The sequence below is a fragment of the Nicotiana tabacum genome, chromosome 2 (assembly GCF_000715075.1).
Source record: "Nicotiana tabacum cultivar K326 chromosome 2, ASM71507v2, whole genome shotgun sequence".
In the NCBI taxonomy this organism is placed as follows: Eukaryota; Viridiplantae; Streptophyta; class Magnoliopsida; order Solanales; family Solanaceae; genus Nicotiana; species Nicotiana tabacum.
The window spans coordinates 111,995,737-112,013,337 of NC_134081.1; the positions used below are offsets into that span (position 1 = coordinate 111,995,737).

At 38.1% G+C, this 17,601-nt stretch overlaps 1 non-coding gene across 1 annotated transcript; it reads right to left on the reverse strand.

Annotated features, from left to right (window-relative positions):
* Positions 1–2,746: 2,746 nt before the first annotated feature.
* Positions 2,747–2,853, reverse strand: LOC142174307 (small nucleolar RNA R71). Its single transcript, XR_012703583.1, has one exon. It is a non-coding gene; the product is annotated as a small nucleolar RNA R71 (small nucleolar RNA).
* Between the last annotated feature and the right edge of the window lie 14,748 nt (positions 2,854–17,601).

The following is a 17,601-nucleotide window of genomic DNA, read 5'->3' on the forward strand; positions in this document are numbered from 1 at the left end:
GCAATGAAGAAAAATCATCTAGACAATGTTTTAAACCGAGAATTTTAGTTCTAGAGCTCCATTTGAGGTGATTTTCATGGCGTTGTTCTCGTATAAACAAGGGGGTAAATATCCGACCTTTATTTTGATGTTTCTCCATTTTTATTTTCGTTGGTTATTATTTTTATCCGTTTTTTGATTGAATAAATTGGGATTTTGAGCCCCAAAGTTGAGAAATGGTAAATCCTTGATTTGAGGGTCGATTCTTGGACGAAATTGGATGATTTTCTGGATATAGACCATATGAGTTATGGGTAATATTTATTTTCAATAATTTTCAGAATCCGAGAACGTGGGCCCAAGGGTTGACTTTATTGACTTTTCTAGCGGAGTTAGAAATTATTATAAATAAATTAATTATGATGTTGGAGTATATTTTTATTGGTTTTTTATGATTGTTTGACTAGTTCGGATCGATGGGAATTTGGTTTGAGGTGTTAGAGAGGCGTTGGAGCCGGTTATGGAACTTTGGAGTGACGTAAGTCTCATGTCTAACCTTGTGAGGGGGAAATTACCACGTAGGTGTTATATTCTTATGTGCTACATGTTGTGGGAGCTATGCACGTATGAGGTGACGAGTATCCGTGCGTATACTAGAATTTCTGATTATGTACGGGTAGACTTAGGTTCATGCCATGCTATAATTGTACTATTTGAGTTATCTTTGCTCATTTAAATTCCTTTATTTCGTGTTACGACTTGAGACTAGACTTGCATAGGGTGATAGAATCGCTATTGTAGAGATGTGATGAGCTACTTAATAATCCGCGGAATAATTTGTGCTTCTCTTATGAATTTCTCCTGCATTGTGCGTATTCATTGCAAGGTTTTCCTTAAAATTCATAAATCACACGTTTATTTGTGAGTGGGGTCAGGGATCCGTTAAAGCTTCTTATTCTAATGGGATCGGGTCATTCGCCTCAGCAAGATTATGTATCACACTCTTATGGGAGCGGGCTATTCGCCTCGCCAATATAATAGATGCATCTATGGTTCGTTTATGGTAGGCTATAATTACATGTTTTTGTCATTTATTTCACTTTAATTTACTACACTTTAATTGAGTTAGAGCTTTAATCACTAGTGTTTTGCACTTATTGTGTGTTTTATGCCTTGTAGGAGTGATTTCGAGTGATGTAAATTTTGTGGAGCTAATTCGAGTGATTTCGAGCTTTGAAGTCTGAGTAAAAGCCTAAGGGATTAAGCCGGGATCGTGTTCGAGGGTCGAGGACCAAGTCTGGATGTCAAAATCGAAAAACAATCTGTACTCTGAGAAATTTGCACTAATGTGACACACTATGCTACGCGCTAGTGCAAAAAGTGCCCAGAAATTGTTTTGTGAAGTGTTCTGGAAATTGCCATAAGTGCGGTGCAGCATGCGGCGCGGTAGCCAAAAAAGTTAGAGTGACTTCTCATTTCCGCTAAAAAAGGGTTGTTTCGTCCGGGGTTTGTTTTGGGGGCGGCTTAAATACACCAAAACACCATTTTAGAAGACTTTTTGACACATTTTCGACCTAAGAAGGCTAAGGAGGAGTTGGAAGAACACAAGCACAAGGATTTCATCATTCCTTCCTCATTCAAGATCCGGGTTTGCATTGAATTTATGTTTTCCTATACTTTAGTCACATTTGTGAAGAACTTCTCCACGTCTATGGAGTAGATCCTTTTGGGTTTTAATGGATTTGGTGTATTGATGATTGTTTGTCGATTATAACTCTATTTTTATATATTTGAATCATTTTTGAAAGATTTAATTGTTGCATCTATATTCACTTGTTCTTGTAATAGAAAGAGGCATAACTTGTGATATCTTTGCATTATATTGTTGGTTGAGTTCATATATTCTTCTAAGTAATCGAAAGAGGCTAGTTGAATCATTGATTAAACCTAGTTAGGAAAATAATCGAAAGAGGTTTTCCTAAAGATCGATCCACTATGCATTCTTGCATATCTTCACAATGCTTAAATTGGTTTATCTTGTGAGGTTAAGACTTAATCGAGAGAGGAGTTTTTGCTAAACGTTTGAACCAATAATAAAGTGAATTCGAGAGACTCACTTGATCATTAGAAGTGAATTATCTAGAGTTAGATCCCGAACAATTATCTTGCTTTTATTCCGTCAAAACCCAATACTCTCCCATCGATAACCTTAATTACTTATTCCTTATTTTGATAGTCACTAGTCAATAGCTGTAGATTTTAGATTATTAGTAATATAAATCTCAATTGTTGATCCTCCTGGATAGCAATAAAGCTAGAAACTACGAGAATATTATTTATATCAAATCTAAATCGACCCTTGATTAAAGACCAGTTCGAGAATGCGGTACCAAGGCTTGGTAGAGCATTAGGTGACTATGCCAGACCAGTCTACAATCAAGGATTGTCAAGTGTTAGACCACCTCCAATTGCAGCCAATAATTTTGAGTTGAAGCAAGGTTTGCTTCAAACCATTCAAAACAATTGCATTTTCATAGGGAAGATGAACGAAGATCCAAACACGCATCTGATGGACTTTGAGGAGACTATGAACACCTTGCAATACAATGGGGTGTCACAAGATGCAATGTATTTAAGGGCATTTCCCTATTTACTTAAAGATGATGCGAAGTAGTGGCTTCGAAGCTTGCCAAATGGATCAATTAGAACATGGGTGGAAATGACCAGAAAACTTCTTAATAAATATTTCTCCTCAGCTAAGACGGGCAAGTTTAGAAGAGAAATCTATAACTTCTGCCAGAAAGAGAATGAAACTATTTTTGAAGAATGGGAGAGGTTTAAGGAGATAGTTAGAAGGTGTCAACATAGTAGAATTGAACTCTAGATACAACTCCAGGATTTTTGGGATGGATCGACACCGACCTCGCATAGATTATTTAGCAATGCAGTTGGAGGCCCCTTTATGAAGAAGACTCCAGAGGAGATAGTTACAATTCTTGATGAGTTATTCGAAGATGCTAATCAGTGGCCCTCTCATAGTGTGGAAAGAAGAAAATCAACCGATGTTCACCAAGTTGATGCTATTACATCTGCGCAAGTACAGCTTGATGTTATGGATGAAGAAATACGAAAGTTAATTGTAGCTTCGATGCAAAATGTGCACCATACATCTTGTGATATATATGGAAGAGGACACACTACTCATGAGTGTCAAGCTTCAACTGAAGAAGTGAATGTTGTAGGGTACTATAATTTTAATGGAATAGGTCAGAGGCACCCCGAGTTTTCATGGAGTTCACCTGGGGGTGCTGCAAAAGCATGGCAACAAAACAGCCCCAGATTCCAGGAACAAGGAGCTCCAGGTTTTCAAAATCAACAGAGGCAGCAGTATCAACCTCCACAGTCTAATCAACCCAGCATGGAAGATCTTATGGTGACCTTCATTATCAAGATGGATGATAGGCTTGATGCCCATAATGCAGCTATCAAAGAATTGGGTACATCTTTTTAAAGCCTAGAAAGACAGATTGGGCACTTAGCTACTCTAAATGTCTAAGAGAGCCCTAGGAACACTCCCGGGTGATATAGAAAGAAATCCCAAGGAAACAGTGAATGTTGTAACTTTGAGAAGTGGGCAAGTGTTGAAAGATCTCACCCCAATCCACAAATATATGAGACATGAAAAAGAAAGTGAGGAGAAGTTGAAAAGTGGTGTCGAAAAGAAGAAGGAAGAAAACTCGAGAAGGGAGGAACCTGAGGCGAGCAAGCATATGCCTGCACTTCCTTTTCCCCGAAAGCTAAGTAGATAAAAGCTGGACAAGCAGTTCGAGAGATTTCTAGATGTGCTTAAACAGGTTCATGTAAACCTACCATTCACATAAGTGCTCTCACAAATGCCGGCTTATGCCAAGTTCTTGAAGGAGGTCTTGACAAAGAAGAGGAAAATAGAAGAGACCTCAGTGGTCAACCTCACAGAGCATTGCAGTGCAACATTGCAAAACAAACTCCTACAAAAGTGTGGAGATCCAGAGAGTTTTACCATACCTTGCTCTTTAGGCACTGCTAATTTTGATAAGTCTCTATGTGATTTTGGTGCCTCAATTAATTTAATGCCTCTATCTATTTATAGGAAACTGGAGAAGGAGATTGGGGAGATAAGGTCTACACCAATATCTTTGTAGCTGGCAGACCAAACGACTCTAATACCCGAGGAAATAGTTGAAGATGTCTTAGTTCGGGTAGATAAGTTTGTATTTCATGTTGATTTCATAGCGGTTAATATGGAAGAGAACAAGGAGGTCCCCCTCATCCTAGGAAGACTATTCCTAGCAATGGGTAGAGAAATATTAGATATACATGAGAGAAAACTCATGCTTAGAGTGGATGAGGAGACTATGACTTTTGAGATGGATGTAGAAACAGGGGTAAAAGAGGAGAAGCTAGCTGTTGGTGTTGTGTAGAAAGTAAAGGGAGAGAAAGAGAAGGTTGCAGTGAGTGAGAAAGAAAAGTGTAGGGTGTACCCCAAGAAGGCCGAGAAGAAGCTATCTGCATGGATGAGTGCACTAGTTCGAGCGCAAGGGATGGATCCCAACTTCGACTCAAACCTCGACTAGATGTTCAGGGAAGTTTTCCTTGCCACTAGCTTTTATTTGTGTGTCATAGGGACATGGCACAATTTAAAGTGTGGGGTGGGGATGTATAAATGTCTATGTATAATTGTGTTTTTGTAATTCATTCGAATATATATATGTATAAATGTCTATGTATATATGTTTTTGTAATTCATTTGATTGAAAATTTTAAAATTTTTTATTTTTCCCGACGATGGATGTCATTCAACAGGTTTCTTGATGGATTAAGTCGAAAGAAAAAGACAAAAGATTTTGTTTAGGTAGTGTCTGAATTTCCCCCTTTGGTTTTTCTTTGTGCAACGGTTCATTTCCAAGGGTTTTGTTTGAACCGGGTATAGTTAGTTTTTATTTTTTATTTTGAAGTAGGAAACCTTGTGCTGTGATTTGAAATGAAAGAAATATCTCTTGACTGTATTATGCCTTGAGAATAGTAAGTGCTTTAGTTGTGACGCTTAGGCTCAGTTTTTGACTCTTGTGTAAGAACCTTAAATTGTATGATCTTAACATTGCTTAACTACTTTGATTAGAGTGTCTTGATGAGCCCGATCCTTAGTGAGTTTTGTTTCATGTGTGTGTGAGGTTTTGCTCATTCTGTGCATTGCATTTGATGTCTAGAACTTACCCCGTGTGTTTGTAAAGCGAAATAGTTGTTTTATTCAGTCTTGGAAGTGATATAGGCGTTTCTTTGTTGAGCCAGTTATATGTTGTTATCCACCTAATTGTTATGTATTTTAGTTAACCCCTTTGAGCCTGTGATCCTGTTTCTTTGGCAACCACATTAAAAGCCTTACCCATTTGTTTGAATTGACCATCTAGTTGAACTTTTAACCCCTCGTGAGCACTTGAATTTGTTATGAACTTTGTAAAGGTTTAAGTGTGGGGTGGGGTGTTGAGCACTTGAAATTTGTTATGAGCACTTGATAACCTTAATTGCTTATTCCTTGTTTCGATAGTTACTATTCAATAGCTGTAGATTTTAGATTATTAGTTAAATCTTATCTATATATCCTCCTGGATAGCAATCAAGCTAGAAATTACGAGAATACTGTTTAAATCCAATCCTTGTGGATACGATATAAAACTATATTATCTTTGACTAGCGAGTACAATTTAAGTGTGTGTTTTACGCTCGTCAAATTTTGGCATCGTTCGACTCTTGGCAGTGCACACATTATGATGGGATCGAGCCTTTCGCCTCGGCAGCGTCGTTCATAATATTTGATAAGAAATCAGCGTATCTGTGTGTTTGTTTTCCTGATTTGAGTTGCGACGACCTATCTGGTGAGGTCCATTTTATATATACTCTGGTTGAGTAGGTAACTGCTAATTGAGAGCTTGAGTTTACCGTTCAGATGAGGATTGTACCACATTTTTATATTGGTTTATACCGTTTATTTACTCTTCCTCGTACTTGTTTACTTTTTACTATACATGATTTATTGGACCACTAGTAAGTGTCGATGTCGACCCCTCGTCACTACTTCTCCGTTGTTAGGCTAGATATTTACTGGGTACGCGTTGATTTATGTACTCATACTACACTTCTGCACTTATTGTGCAGGTTTACATTTTTGGTGGTCTCTTGGGCGCAGAGGCGCAGCTATTGCGGGGACTTTACGGTGAGCTGCATTCTATATTACGATCTGCAGCATACAGAGTCTCCATCAACGTTATTTATATTCTCCTGTCTAACTTGTATTCCAGACAGATGTTGTATTTTATTATATTTTCTAGTTAATACTCATGCACTCGTGACACCGAATTTTGGGGTTTCCTACTGGATGTTTAGTATGGTAGTTCACGTAATTATTATCATTTCACCCTGAAATCTTCATTTTATACTATTTAATTAATGGAAATTATGATTTCAAGTAATAAAAATGAGTAATTAAGTTGATCAATCATCGTTGGCTTGCCTGGTGGCGGTGTTAGGCGTCATCACGACCTATAGTGTATTTTGGGTCGTGGCAGTATTTTTATTGTAGTCCATAGTATATACTCATGCACTTGTGACACCGAATTTTGGGGGTACCTACTGGATGTTCATTATTGTAGTTCGCGTAATTATTATTATTTCACCTTGTAATTTATACCTTATACGAAAATTGGAAAATAAAATTATGGGTTTTCTACGAGTACTAGATTTTACACTACTTATTCAATAGGATTCATGATTTCAAAAATAATAAAATGAGTAAATAAGTTGATTAATCATCGTTGGCTTGCCTGACGGTGGTGTTAGGCGCCATCATGACCTATAGTGGATTTTGGATCGTGACAATTAGTATAAGTTTTGATATAACAAATTGCATGGAGTATAATTACATATCTGATTAGGGCTAAAATATAGATTTATCTAGTTATCTATTAATAAGGCACAACGATCATATTATTCTCAAACAAATCACATTTACCATCCAAATGTAATAGAAATTTGTTTCGTTTTATTAGTATAAGTTTTGTTATAACGAATTGCATGAAATATAATTACATATTTGATTAGGACTAAAATTTAGATTTATCTAGTTATCTGATAATGAGGCACTTCTGTCATTATTATATATATATATATATATATATATATATATATATATATCACATTAACAAATGTCTATTTAATATCTATTTGATTAGGACTAAACGTTAGTCTATTTAATAACATTAACAAATGTCTAATTTAGTTGTTAGTGCCTATTTAAATATTAGTATATATGACAAACTACTAAAGTATATATTAGTCTATTACAAGCAAGAATTAAAATAAATTGGTAACATATTTTGCATTAAATGCTTCTGACTTGATGTTCATCCCCCACCGTTGGAATTTCCTCAAAAAGTACAAAAGCAACATTATAGCCACAAGGCTACTAATTTCCTTTCAAAAGTCTTTTCCTCACCAAACAAACTCCCTCCAAACGCTACTTCCGTCTCCATTGTGTTGCATCTTCATCTTCTTCTTTTTTTCATTTTCTTTACCTCTCAAAAATGTCTTCTTCTACCTCCTCAACAACAAATCAAAAGGGGAAAGGTTTGTTAAGACCAATAAAAAGTGTAGGCCGACTTTGATGATAAATCACTTTGGAACCATCTCAAAGTTCTTTCACTTACTCCAAGTGGTAGTGAAAATAGAATATGGTCATGTAACTATTGTAACAAAAGAGTTACGGGATCATATTCTAAAGTCAAAGTTCATTTGTTAAAAATCCCTGGTCAAGGTGTTCAAATATGTAAATAGATAAGCAGAGAAGTTTGTGAAGCTTTGAATCAAGAACATGAAGAAGTTAAAAATAAAAAAGCATATGTACAACTTGATGTGAGGAAAAAATTAGATTACATATCTCTTCCTGAAGGGTTAGGTTTATCACATTTTAAAAAAAAAAAGGTTCAAACGTGGGAGCTCTAGAGAAGTCGTTCGGCATTGAGAATAGAAACATCGTAGACAAAATGACTACCTGCATGTTCTACGCTTCAGGTTTATCCTTTAACTTTGCGAAGTCTCCTTATTTTAGAAAGTATTCAGAGTTTTTGTCAAAGACTTCTATACCCGATTATGTTCCGCCAACGTACAATAGGTTAAGAACTACTCTTTTAGCTCATAAAAAAGCTCATATTGCTAGAAATTGCAACCTATTAAGGATGCATGGAAGAGAAAAGGGTTGTCTACTTGTTCCGATGGATGGTCGGATATTAATAGGCGACCATAGATAAACATAATGGTTGTCACGACCCAACATCCACTATAGGTCGTGATAGCGCCTAACGCCACCGTCAGACAAGCCAACAGTGATTGATCAACTTAATTACTCATTTTTATTACTTGAAATCATAATTCCCATTAATTAAATAGTATAAAATGAAGATTTCCATGGTGAAATGATAATAATTACGTAAACTACCATACTAAACATCCAGTAGGAACCCTTAAAACCTGGTGTCATAAGTGCATGAGCATTGACTAGGAAATATAATAAAATACAACATTTGTCTGGAATACAAGTTAGACAGGAGAATATAAATAATCTGATGGAGACTCTCTTTGCTGTGGATCGTAACATGGAATGCAGCTAACTGTAATCTCCCCACAATAGCTGCACCTTCGCACCCATAAGACCACCAGAGATATATGTATCTGCACAATAAGTGCAGCAAGTGCAGCATGAGTACGTAAATCAATACGTACCAAGTAAGTATCTAGCCTAACCCCGGAGAAGTAGTGACGAGGGGTCTACATCGACACCTCCTAGTGGTCCAATAAATCAAATACAGTATGAAGTAAACAGATGTGAGGTAGAGTAAACAAACGAAACAAACAAGTATAAATACGTGATACAATCCTCCTCTCAACAATAAACTCAAGCTCTCATTTAGCATATACCTCCTCAAGAAGAGTATATGTATATAATGTACCTCACCAGATAGGTCGTCACAGTTCTAATCAAGAAAACTCACAGATACACTGGCTTTAGATTAAGAAGCTTTAACGGGTCCTTGACCCCATTCACGAATAAATGTGCGAGTTATGAACTTTAAGGAAGATTTTCGATGAAAACGCACATCGCGAGAGAAATTCGTAAAGGGAGCACAATTATTCCCCGGCTAAATCAAGTAGCTCGCCACATCTCTACAATAGAGAGTCTATCACTCTATGCAATTCTAGTCTCAAGTCGTAACGCGAAATAAAGGAATTTAATTGAGCAAAGATAACTCAAATAGTACAATTATAGCATGGCGTGAACCTAAGTCTACCCGAACATAATCAGGAATTCTAGCATACGCACGGACACTCATCACCTCGTACGTGTATAGCTCCAATAACATGTAGCAAATAAGAATATAACACCTACTGGGTAATTTCCCCCTCACAAGGTTAGACAGGAGACTTACCTCGCTCCGAAGTTCCATAGCCGGCTCCAACGTCTCTCTAACACCTCGAACCGATGGCCATCATTCAAAAACTAGTCAAACAATGTGCAAACCAATCAAAATATACTTTAATACCCATAATTAATCAATTTAAACAAATTTCCAACTCCGCTCGAAAAAGTCAATAAAGTCAACCCTCAGGCCCACGTGACCGGATTTCGAAATATTTTGATAATAAACTTTACCCATAACACCAAGAACTCAAATATATAATTTATTCCAAATTTCACGTTCAATTTCGTGGTCAAGGTCCAAAAATACCAAATTCTAGGTTTTCTTCAAAATCACACAATTTCCACCAATTTCCATATTCAAATCCATGTATAATTCATGTATTTAACTCACAATGTGAAGAAATCACTTACTTAGTGATGGGTGATGAAGAAGCTCCCACAAAATCGCCCCAAGCTCGGCTCCCATGAAAGATTTGAGATAAAATGAGCCAAAATCCATTTTTGCAAACTTATATACTGCCCAGGCGACCTTCATCACGAACGCACCACTGCCCTCGCGTTCGCGAAGCTCAACAAACTCAGGACCCAAAATTCTTCTTAGCGAACGCGAGGTTGGTATCACGAACGCGATGCTTCACCAGGATGCTCTATTGCGAACGCGTCCACTCCATTGCGAACGCGAAGACCAATCTCCCCCAGGCTAGCTTCCCCAGCGCGAAGGCATAGAACTGCTGCCCAAACGTACGCGAACGCGAGCTACCAGTCGCGAACATGAAGCACAAAATCTCAGCATCCAAAAATCCTTTTTCACGAACGCGTGAATCCCTTCCCGTTCGCAAAGAACAAAACCAGAACCAGCAACAACAACAGCCAAAAATAGGGAGAAATAACCCAAAACTATCCTGAAACACACCCGAGACCCCCGGGACTCCATCCAAACATACCAATGCATCCCAAAACATAACATAAACCTACTCGAGGCCTCAAATCACACCAAACAACATCAAAACTATAATTCAACGATTGAAAGCTTTCTTTAAACTTTCAAACCTTCAAACTACGACGAACGCGTCCGATTCATATTTAAACATTCTGGAATGACACCAAACTTTACGTACAAGTTATAAATCACGATACGAACCTATTTTAAGGCTCGAAATATCAAACGAATATCGATAACACCAAAGCCTACTTCAAACCAAACTTAGGAAATTTTTAAATCTTCAAAAATGCTAACCTTCCATAATAAGTGCTGAAATACTTTCGGACCACCCGATTCTAAACCCGAACATACTCCCAAGTCCGAAATCATTATACGACCTATTGAAACCTTCAAATCCCGATTCCGAGATCTTTTACTCAAAAATCAAACCTTAGTCAATTCTTCCAAATTGAGATTTTTCTATCTGAATCAACTCTAAACTTTCCAAAGTCGTAATACATGAAGTGAAGCTACTCAAGGCCTCAAACCGCTGAACGACACATTAGAGCTCAAAATTATCAATCGGATCGTTACAATGGAAACTTCTAGTGGTGGTCCAGTATTTTGAAAATCAATCAATTCAAGTGGCGTTGTGAAGGGTGGCGAATATATAGCTAATTTGTTCATTAAATCAATTGAAGAGGTTGGCGCAAGTAATGTTGTTCAAGTTATCACCAATAATGCAAGTAATATGAAGCTTGCCGGTTCTACAGTTGAGCAAACATTTCCACATATATTTTGGACATACATGTTTAAACCTTGCACTAAAACGTATGTTCCAACCTTCCAAAAAATCAACTCAATTTATAAATTGTAAATGGATTTTAGATTTTATTGGTGAAGTAAGTAGCTTGAAAAACTTTGTATTGAATCATGATATGGCTCGTGCTCTTTTTCAAAAGCATTCGGCGTTGTCTTTGTTGAAAGTTGTCGAAATGAGATTTGCATCTCATGTTGTCATGACTAGTCATGTTCATCAAGTGAAAACATCTTTGAAAAGAATGGTAATGGATGATGATTGTAGAAATTATAAGGGAGATAAAGTGATTGAAGCTAAAACGCGTAAATTTAAATCGCTTGTAATGAATGACGAATGGTGGGATAAGATTGAGTACTTTTTAAAGTTTACCGAACCAATTGTGTCTATGCTTAGAAGTGTCGATCTTGATGCTCCAAACTTGCATCTTGTTTATGATATGTGGGATACAATGATCTAAAAGGTGAAAGCAATTATCTTTGAACAAGAGGGAAAGGATCTTATTATCGGGCAATCAGATATTTTTTATACAATTCAAGAAATTCTTGTTGCTAAGTGGAATAAGAGTGACACCCCTTTACATTGTATGGCACATACTTTGGTACCAAAATACTACCATGAATCATGGATTAAAGGTAAGTCAATGGGGTTCGAAGGCTTGCTCCAAATGAGGATAGAGAGATTTCCTTAAATAGAGTTAAATGCATTCAAAGATACTTTAAAGATTCAAATGATCTAAAACAATCGTCTTTGGAGTATGGAGCATTCGCAAGTGGGAGTGGTTTCTTTAGTGAGCCTCATGTGGTTGAGGTTATGATGTATGATGAGTCTCTATCTTGGTGGGCTAACCATGGTGTAAACGCTCCACTTTTGCAAAGCTTAGCATACAAATTGCTTTCACAACCGGCTTCTTCTTGTTGTTGCGAAAGGAATTAGAGCACCTATTCGTTGATCCATAGCATCTAAAGAAACAAGTTAGAGATTTCAAGAGCTGAAGATCTAGTTTTTGTGCACTACAATCTTCTCTTTCTTTCTCATCATAACAAAATATACAAGTGGCCCAAGCAAGTATTGGGATGTTGGTATGTCTATAATCTATGTTTTCTTGAATTTATATTTTCTTTAGTATTTTTTTATTTTTTAAATCATTTTTATTTTAATTTTGCATTAGATGGAGATTGTTTTGATGTTGATGAAGCCACCAATGATCTACTTGACTTATCAATAGATGAACCTCAACTAGAAGGAATCATCTTTGAAGAAGATATTGAAGATGTGCAAGAAAATGATCTTGAAAATATTGAGGAAGAATGCTAAATGTTATTGTTCAAATGCTAAAACTTAATAGTTACCCTCTCCTAATTTTTATTAGTTTATATAGTTTAATGTTAATGTAACTTTGTATGGGAAATGCTCGAATGGTGATTGTAATTGTAGTTTATTTTTGCCTTTTTAGTGCTCATGCTTATTTTGATTGACTTAATGAGAATGGCTAATGTCACGACCCAATTTCACCTATAGGTCGTGATGGCGCCCAACACTACAGTTAGGCAAGCCAACTAATAAGTCATACGTACATTGGTTAAACTTTTATTCCAAGAAAATAATAAAATAACAACTTCTACCAATGTGTGTGTTCCAAGACCCGGTGTCACAAGTGCATGAGCATCTAGTAGATTATACAAAACTCCAAATACTGTCTGAAATAAAATAGACAGAATATAAATATAAGAAGAGACACTGGTAGCTGCAGAACGGCTCAGAAAGGCAGCTCACCACTATGCCTCGGGATGACGTGGGTATGTGATGATAGGTCCACCACTAGCACATGTCTCAGATCCTGCACAAAAAATGAAGCAAGTGTAGTATGAGTACGTAAACAACGTGTACCCAGCAAGTATCAAGCCTAATCTCGAAGTGGTAGAAACGAGATGGCCGACTTTGACACTCACTATGGGTCAATAATAATAACTGAAATATATCTAGAATATTTAAATCAGCATGATTTACAGAATTTACAATAATTTGTTTAATCAGCAGAGATAATCAAATTCCTTCAATTCAGAAAAATCCCAATTTATCAATTTAAATCTCATTTACAGGAGTAACAATTAATTCCATAAACAAGCAAGAATAATAATTCATTAAATTCCAAGGATTTTTCCAATTTATTAAATAGCTTCTAAAGCTGAAATAAATTATTAAAGTATCGTGTAATTATTATTATTATTAAGCACGATTTGTGCCGAGGACGTACGACCCGATCCAGAGTGTCGTGTACACTGCCGAGGGACGTGCGGCGCGATCCATAGATGCATCTATCCTACCGAGGCGTTCGGCCCGCTCCACAAGAAAGGAGGACATTTTCTTATGTGCCTCCGGAAGGACAGTATGTTTATTATAAGATAAACTTGGGAGGAGAACAATTTTTTTTGATAATTAATTGATTTAAATAGAAATCAAACCTATGAGATTTTCATCCTTTAATATCTTTATCAAATAATTCACAATATATTCATATATATATATATATATATATCAATTAATATTAATTAATCAAAGAATACAATTTACACAAGTAATACATGCTTTGAGTCCTAAACTACCCGGACTTTAGCATTAATAGTAGCTACGCACGGACTCTCGTCACCTCGTGCGTACGTAGCCCCCACAATTAGCAACAATTATTTAATCTTAATCACCTATGAGGTAATTTTCCCCTCACAAGATTAGACAAGAGACTTACCTCGTCTTGCTCCAATTTAATCCACTATAAGGCCTTTTCCACGATTATCCAACTCCGTCTGGCTCGAATCTAGCCAAAATAATTCGATACAATCACTAAATATTATAGGAATCAAATCTATAAGAAAATACTACATTTTAAAGAAAAGATCCGAAATTAATTAAAATTTTGCCCGCGGGACCCACATCTCGGAATCCAGCGAAAGTTATGAAATCCGACAACCCATTCAATTACGAGTCGAACCATACCAGTTTCACTCAAATCCGACTCCGAATCGATACCGAAATCTCAAAATTTCATTTCTATGAGATTTCTAAACTTTTTCAAATTTCAATCTCAAAACACTAATTTATGGTGAAAACAATGATATACCTGTATATGTAAACCAAATCCGTGTTAGAATTACTTACCCCAATATTTTTCCCTTGAAAATCTGCCAAAAGTCGTCTCTGCTCAAGCTCAAGTTTGTCAAAAATGGCAAATGGGACGAATGCCCTCTTTTATAAAATTGTCCGGCAGCCTTCGGAACTGGTCCTCGAACTGGGCCTCGATCGCGGCATCGAACCTGTGCCTTCGATCAGGGCATCGAGGTTGAGTCTCGATCCTAGCCCTCGAGCCATACCTTCGATCATGCCCTCGAGCCTTGCCTTCGATCGCGGCTTCGATCACAGGCTCGAGCCTGGACCTCGGTCATGGCCTCGATCAGGGTATCGAGGTTGGGCCTTCGATCATATCCTCAATCATGGCATCGAGCTTGAGCCTTCGATTGTGACCCTCGATCTTGGGTCTCAATCCTGGCCCTCGAGTCTTGCCTTCGATCATGGCCCTCGAGCTGAACCTTCGAACATGGCCCTCGAGCTGGACCTTCGATCATGGCTTCGATACACTAGCTCGATCCTGTACCTCGTCAACCCCGGGCTCGATATCTGGGCTCAATATCTGGGCTCGATATCTGGCTCGATATCTGGGCTCGATCACAGCCCAGAATGTCCAACAGAAGAGGAAAAATTGCAGTAGCTTTTAACTTAAATTTTTGATCCGTTAACCATCTGAAACTCACCCGAGGCCCTCGGGACCTCAACCAAATAAACCAACAAGTCCTAAAATATCATACGAACTTAGTCGAACCTCTAAATCACATCAAACAACGCTAAAACCATGAATCATACCCCAATTCAAGCTTAATGAAACTAACAGTTTTCAACATCTACATTCAATGTCGGAACCTATCAAATCAAATCCGATTGACCTCAAATTTTACACACAAGTCATAAATTACATAACGGAGCTATGAAAATTTTCAAAACTGGATTCCGACTCCGGTATCAAAAAGTCAACTCCCCGGTCAAACTTTCAAACTTTAAATTCCTATTTTAGCTATTTCAAGCCTAATTTCACTACGAATTTCCAAATAAAATTCCGTTCATGCTCCTAAGTCCAAAATCACCATACAGAACTGTTGGAATCATCAAAATTCTATTCCGGGGTCGTTTTCTAAAAATGTTGACCGAAGTCAAACTTAGCACATTAAGGCCAACTTAAGGAACCGAGTGTTCCGGTTTCACCTCAAACACTTCCAAATCCTGAACCAGCCATCCCCGCAAGTCATAAATCATTACAAGCACCTACGGAAAGTTTTATTTTAGGGAACGGGGTTCTAAAAGTTAAAATGACCGGTTGGGTCATTACATTCTCCACCTCTTAAACAAACGTTCATCCTCGAACGGGTTTAGAATTATACCTGAAGTGCTGAATAAGTCTGAATATCTGCTCCGCATGTTTTCCTCGGTCTCCCAAGTCGCTTCCTCGACTGGTTGGCCCCTCCAATGGACTTTTACTACAGAAATCTGCTTGGATCTCAACTGGCGAACCTGTTTATCAACAATGGCAATTGGCTCCTCTTCATAACCCAAACTATTATCTAGCTGAACTGTGCTAAAGTCTAACATATGTGATAGGTCGGCATGATACTTCCGGAGCATAGATACATGGAAAATCGGATGAACTCCCGATAGGTTGGGAGGCAATGCAAGCTCATAAGCAACCTCCCCAACTCGTTTCAACACCTCAAATAGGCCTATAAACCTTGGGCTCAACTTGCCCTTCTTCCCGAATCTCATGATTCCCTTCATCGGCGAAACCTTCAAGAGAACTTTTTCACCTACCATAAATGATATATCACGCGCTTTCTGATTCGCGTAACTTTTCTGCCTGGACTGTGCTGTACGAAGTCGTTCCTGAATCAACTTTACCTTTTCCAAGGCATCCCTTACTAAATCAGTACCATATAACTTAGCCTCACCTGGCTCAAACCATCCGATTGGTGAACGACATCGCCGACCATATAAAGCCTCAAATGGAGCCATCTCGATGCTTGATTGGTAACTGTTATTATAAGCAAACTCGGCCAACGGCAGGAAATGATCCCACTGACCTCCAAAGTCGATCACACATGACCTGAGCATATCCTCCAAAATCTAAATTGTCCTCTCTGACTGTCCATCGGTCTGCGGATGAAAGGCTGTGCTGAGCTCTACACGGGTCCCCAACTCACTCTGTACTGCTCTCTAGAAATGTGAAGTAAACTGAGGGCCTCCATCTGATATGATGAAAATTGGCACACCGTGCAACCGAACTATCTCCTGAATATAAATCTGGGCCAACCTCTCTGAAGTATATGTAGTCACAATAGGAACAAAATGTGCCGACTTGGTCAACCTGTCAACAATGACCCAAACTGCATCAAACTTCCGCAAGGTTCGCGGCACCCCAACTATAAAATCCATAGTAATTCGTTCCTATTTCCACTCTGGTATGGTCATCTGCTGAAGTAGGCCACCTGGCCTCTGGTGCTCATATTTAACTTGCTGGCAATTTAGACACCGAGCTACATACTGAACTATGTCCTTTTTTATTCGTCGCCACCAATAATGCTGCCTCAAGTCACGATACATCTTCGTAGCACCTGGATGAATAGAATATCGAGAACTGTGTGCCTTCTCCAGGATCGTTTTCCTCAGTTCACCCACATTAGGAACACACAGACGATCCTGGAGTCGTAGAACACCATCCGCACCAATAGTGACTTCCTTGGCACCACCTCGTAGTACCGTTTCATGAAGAATCATCAGGTGTGGGTCATCATACTGGCGAGCCTTGATCTGCTCAAATAGTGAAGATTGGGCAACAACACATGCAAGAACTAGGCTGGGCTCTGAAATATCCAGCCTCACAAGTTTGTTAGCCAAGGATTGAATATCTGAGGCTAATGGCCTTTCCTCTGCTAAAATGAAAGCCAAACTACCCATACTCTCTGCCTTTCTGCTCAAGGCATCTGCAACCACATTTGCTTTGCCCGGATGATACAGGATAGTAATATCATAATCTTTTAGTAACTCCAGCCATCTGCACTGCCTCAAATTTAGGTCCCTGTATTTGAACAAATGTTGCAAATTGTGATGTTCAGTGTAAACTTCACAAGACACCCCATAAAGATAATGCCTCCAAATCTTAAGAGCGTGAACAATCGCAGCTAACTCCAAATCATGTACCGGATAATTCTTTTCGTGGTGCTTCAACTGACGTGAAGCATATGGAATAACTTGCCCTTCCTGCATCAATACACAACC